This window comes from Barbatula barbatula, assembly GCF_947034865.1.
Source record: "Barbatula barbatula genome assembly, chromosome: 9".
Lineage (NCBI taxonomy): Eukaryota > Metazoa > Chordata > Actinopteri > Cypriniformes > Nemacheilidae > Barbatula > Barbatula barbatula.
Window position 1 is genome coordinate 689,793 of NC_136772.1, and position 6,000 is coordinate 695,792.

Genomic DNA, 6,000 nt, shown 5'->3' on the forward strand with positions numbered 1-6,000 from the left:
TTTCTTTTCTCTTCTCCTGTTTTTGTTTGTCCACCTTTTAAATATTACCTAAAATGTTGTCCTAATGTTTACGTATTGAATTGAAATGTTCTTTATCTTTTTGCACATTGTGATCTTTTCTTTCTCAGAGTATACGCTCGGCTACAGAAGCATCCTTCATCTGTATTTACTTTACAGGAATATATCACGGTCAATCACTGTCTCTCTATCTGATGCTCCGGATGCTTCTGGATTGAACACCATTTTACTTTAAAGAGGTCCTGTGCATTTTTGTAAAGTCATTGTCTCATATGAATGTGATAAGATGTGATGTACAGAACAGACAGACACGAGCATTCATCTTGTAGAGGTTTTGAGCTTTGAAAGTGTGTTTGTAGATTATTCATACGAGTAGATATCATTTTCTTTTTCTGTGACTTTTTCATATCTAATCTATTTTTCATTGCACTTTTACAGCTGAATATGACATCATTTAGCACCTTTATCTCTGCTGTCTATTCTACAATGTGTTTCCTATAAAGCTACTTTGCAACAATGCATAATTATGAAAAGTGCTATAAATACATATAAATATTTATAATTAACCTTTTATCTCAGAAGATGGAGATGTTGTTCCCTGGTGATTTGACCACTTTGATGTTCGACACCTTTGTTTACCGGCCCGATATTTCCATCAGAAAATGTAAATGCTGATTCTCAGTGGATCTCACACACGCGCAGGCGTTTGAATGAGTGTGTTGTGATGGATGATGAGCGATCCATGCGTTCTCTCTCTCACCTTCAGAGTGATGTGTGCCAGCTGTTCCTGCGTCACCTGGGTTTTGTGTTGCAGCTGTCGACTCTTGCATGCGCTTGCATGGGGCCGACCCTCAGGCAGATACACTGACACGTCTGAACCCGAGGGCTCTGTGATCTCACGGGCCATCTTCTGTGTATTTTCATGCATGCAGAATCAAATGTTAGAACTTGATTGTTGCTGAATGACCGCATGGCTGATTAAAATTGTGTTTGTCGGTCTGTCGTGTGTTGTGATTTTGTGCCAGATTGAATATGGCATTGCGTAATCTGCTTTAAACATTCATAATGCTTCACATTACAGTCAGAATAAAATCAAAACTCATTTTCTTTCTCATTTATAGGAATTGTTCTTTACAACTCATATGTGCAGTTTGTTGCAGTTCAGTTGTTATGTGCTGAAAGATGTGCATATCACTTTAGTCTTTTCTGCACATATCGGCAGTGTAACATTCTTTTAAATGTATTTTTGTTTTATGATCCCAGAAGTCAGAAACTAAAGCAGATTTGGAAAGACTTGAGGGTCAGTAAACCATTTTAAAATTGAGGAAGTCGAGGAAATTATTTCAGGAGTTTTCTGTTTGTTTAGGCTTTCAGCTTGAATGTCAAACGTAATAATGTTTTGTACGGTGGCCAGAAAGGGCAAAACAAAACAACAAGTTGCAAAACTTAAAACAAATCTAAAAGCAAAATTAAAAACCCCAAAATCAAAAATAACAGGTCAGAAACCACATCGACAAATCTGTCAAACCGGAAAAGGAAGGTATTTTGCTGGAATGAGATAGATACTGCTGATTGGACGAAACTTCTGTCAATCAAGATATCCAGTGTACCATCCGTGACCGTCTTCCCCTCAGAAGATACATACAATATAAGCATATTACATGACATGTACTTTAATCTGTGTCTCTGTTGGTTACGGTGAGAGACGTGATAGTTTGTTTTCGCTTATAATTATGAACATAAATCTGGATATCTTGATTGACAGGAGTTTAATCAGCAGTATCTATCCCATTCCAGCAAAATACCTTCCTTTTCCGGTTTCACTGATTAGGGTTCGAGCCCGAAGGGCTGGAAACCTATAGTATTTGTAGGTTTTATTAGGGTTTCGAGCCCAAACCGTAAGTCGTAGAAACTCGAGACTTCGTCAGTTGGTTGTATCTGTGCAGGTTACTCAGATACAGTGAACCAGCCAAATCGGCCCAGAGGTGGCGCTATAGCGATGGCCAATGCGTTTGGGCTCAATGCTCGTAAACCGGATGTCGCACAACAAAGTGTTTGGTGTCATTGGAATCATTGGCTCCAAACTTAAAAAATGGCTATCTCCGATTTCATTTCCGGTATGCAAATGTTTCCGCTAGTCCCTGGATTTTTACCCAATCGGAACCAAACCAACGCTGATGAATTCTGTGGAGTGTGAATGTAAATATTAATAAAACAAGTTGAAGTTTCGATTCAGCGTCGCTAGGGGGCATCAAAACCGGAAGTAGCCTATTTCACTAAAATGACCATAACTCGTGAACCGTTTGAACTATCTTCATGGGGCATAGACCGTATATGTAAACCCTCAGTCCGGGGTCACAATAAAAAAGACTCGGTGTTTGGCCACTAGGTGGCGCTATAATAGCAAAGAACTCGAAAAAGGCTAGAACTATGCAACCGTTTGCCCGATCGACTTATTATTTGGTATGGTGTGTCTTTGTGTCATGCACCGTGACTGTATAAAACTTTGGCGTTTCTCAAAAAACATGGCCGCCATCGGCCAATGAATTTTGAGCATTCATTAGACCGGGTTAACGGGGGCCGATCGAAACGACACTCGCTGGGCTTGTTCGACTCGTTATCCTGAAGGTCTGTAAGAAATATGAACTTATTCGGCCACCGGGGGCGAAAAAACGTTTTTGGAGTGCATAAACAATTGTATATCACGTGACATTTGACATATACTCAAACTATTGTTATCATATGATAGCTCTTCTCATTCTGAACAACTTTGCCTCTGGACACGCTTCTGTCGATTGAACAGATCGTGAGTTATCGCAGATGATGTTAAAAACCTACTTTCGCAAACTAGTCCTTGGTTTTTCAACTGATCAGAACCAAACCAACGCAGATGACTTCTGTGGAGTGTGAATGTAAATAATTATTGAAAAAAAGTTGAAATTTATATTCATACACGGTAGGGGGGGGGGCAAAAAACGGAACTGGGCGGAGCCTAAGACACTTAAACGGACGTTGTTAGAGAAGGGTTTGAGATAGCTTCACGGGGCTTTAAACATATGTGAAGACCATCGCTCTGAGCTCACGGAAAAAAGAACACGGTGATTGGACACTAGGTGGCGCTATAACGGGAACAATGGCACTAAATACTGTAATTATGCAACGGCTCTGACTCTGATACGCTTTGAAAATAAAGGCCTCGGCCCAGGAACTTCAGACTTCTTGAGTTTGAAAGCACCTTCTCTTCAACTTAAAAGCCAACAACAATGAAAATCGGATACTCATTAACGAATTGTCTAAATGATTTGACAGTCAGAAAAATAACATTCTTGAAGTATACGTGCATGTTTCTGTAATCATGCATAGTTTCTATGAGTTCATACCTGACCCCCTAACCCGTTCATGAATGCATGACTGCTTTTGACTGCCTTAAACCTCGAAACCCGCTAAATGCTGCTTGCAGCTTTAATTGTTGTAATCTTTGCATTGCATTTTTTATATATTTTCACTATACTGCGAGGATAATACTAGATTTCTCCGAATTTTATATCTGATGACACAGTTGGTCAGGATGCTCTCTATCGTGCAGCGATAGAAGTTCACCAGGATAGTTGAAGACAGTTGGTTCTTCTTCAGTGTCCTCAGAAAGAAGAGACGCTGGTGAGCCTTCTTGACCAGGCATGAGGTGTTGGTGGTCCAGGACAGGTCCTCCGAAATATGAGTCCCCAGGAACTTAGAACTGGAAACACGTTCAACAGCCATCCCGTTAATGTGGATGAGGTCGTGTGTGCCTCCTTTTGCCTTCCTGAAGTCCACGATGATCTCCTTTGTCTTGGAGGAGATCATGATCCATATAGATATTTGTTCCAAATATCCTAAGATCATGTTCCATATAGATATTTTGTAAATTTTCAACCCAAAATATATAAAAACTTTATTTTTGTGAGTGGATGGCCTGCTAGTGCCTCGGATTAACAACTTCAAAGGCGATTTTCAATATTTAAATTTGTTGCACCCTTCACCCTTTACCCTTTTACACTCTTGTATCTCCACCAGATATTGTCCCATCTTAACAACCCATATATCAATAAAAAGCTTAACTATTCAGCTTTCAGTTGATGTAAAAATCTCCATTTCGAAAAATTGACCCATAAGACTGTTTTTGTTGTCCATGGTCACATATTGTCACATCATTGTTTTAATGATATCATTGACTTTCAAAACGTAATTGAAGTAAACATACTCAACTTTGTATAAAAGAGAAACCAAAATTACATAACGATATCATTGCGTAATAATAAACCTCAACAAAGACGTATCGCATCAGATCTTGGCATAAAGACTATGATGTGACTAACAAATAACCAATAACAAAATCATTGTTCTATCTATTAAACAAACAGTTCTCTCAATTATACAGAACATAACACATGTGGTCATCCCCACTTTAATAACACAATGGCGCGTGTACTTTGATCTTGTGTCGTGTTTAACATCATTGCCCACCTTTACTGTCAGACTCCGCGTTCAGGGGGTTTGTCGCACAGGCACAGTGTCCACATGAAGTGAAATGACACAGCAGCAAAACAAACATGAGCATTTCTATTCAACTGTAGGCAGTGGCGGTTTTAGGCACGGGCGAACGCGGCATTTTTTCATGTCACGTGGGGGGCCGCACCGGCACGAGCAATAAAAGAAACTCTGGGCCGCAGCAAATCGGTTATCTATTATCTATTCATTCATTGTGTGGGGAATTGGCAAATTGGCGCCCCTGTATGCTGAAAAGATAAAGGTATGCAATTGCCATGTTGTGTGAAAAGACACTGCGGTGTTTAGCCTAGTCGTTAGAGCGCCCGACTCTCATTCGGTCAGACGCCGGTTCGAGGCCCGCGCAGGGCAGGTAGAACTTATACAACAAATTTGGTTTTAAGTCAACAAACACGAGATCTAATTTCACCATAATATTGTGCTTTGCAACAAAACTGTTACAAGTTCAGTTATTATGATTTATTTCCATCAGTCGGGTTAACGTAAGGTCCCGTAATGAGCAAACAGAATTTTCCAATCTGTAGCTAGTTTCTAAGACGAACATAAACTTTGCTATTTATTTGCTACATCACACATGTCATGAATATGAAGGTTTTATGCATGTTTATGACAACTGCTCAATTATGACATTTTTAATGCAAATATTGTTTGTTTGAGGTCTTTGTTGACAACTTTACATTAACCTATACATCTTAACCTGTCATAATTGTCATAAAAACATGACATAGCAGATTAATAATTGAATGTAAGACACTACTTAGCTGGTGTTGACATAATTTAGTTTTTTCGGGGGGGGGGGTTCTCGCCCGGGGTGCAATTCAATGTAGAACCAACACTGACTGTAGGGAAAAACACACATCAAACCCTTCAACAAAATGAAGCGTCGACACTGGTGCTAAATAACGTTAGCAGAACACACGCCCGTGCGCTTTTCTGTCACGCGTCTAAAAATATAAACGTAGGTCAAAATGTTTCATTTTTTCTCAAATCAATGACATTTTATTTACATTCATACGTTGGTCGTCGTCGTAATGAAATGAAAAGAATGCGAGGGAGGCGTCTTACCTTTGAACGTTTCTTTCCCAAGACTTGAGCTTTCAGCTTTTCCTCATATCAAGAGAGCACAGAAGCACATGATTCCGACCGAAATGCCATTTGATGTTTTCCAGGAAATATAAATTGTGCTTCTATAAATCCGCGTGTCCTCACCTGCTGTTGAGCAGCAGAACACCTGTTCCGAGTCTCAGACGTCACGAGTCGATCGACTGGCTGCGCGGGATCGGACAAGCAGAAGCGATCAAAACATACTACGGTGAAGGCGGGGGACGTGAATATTCATGACGTTCTCTGAAACACGTCGCGTACGCCTGCGTGGTTTGCGAAGGTTTTTTATTTGTATTTTTTTAAATGCTTTATTGAACATTTTGTTATAACAAA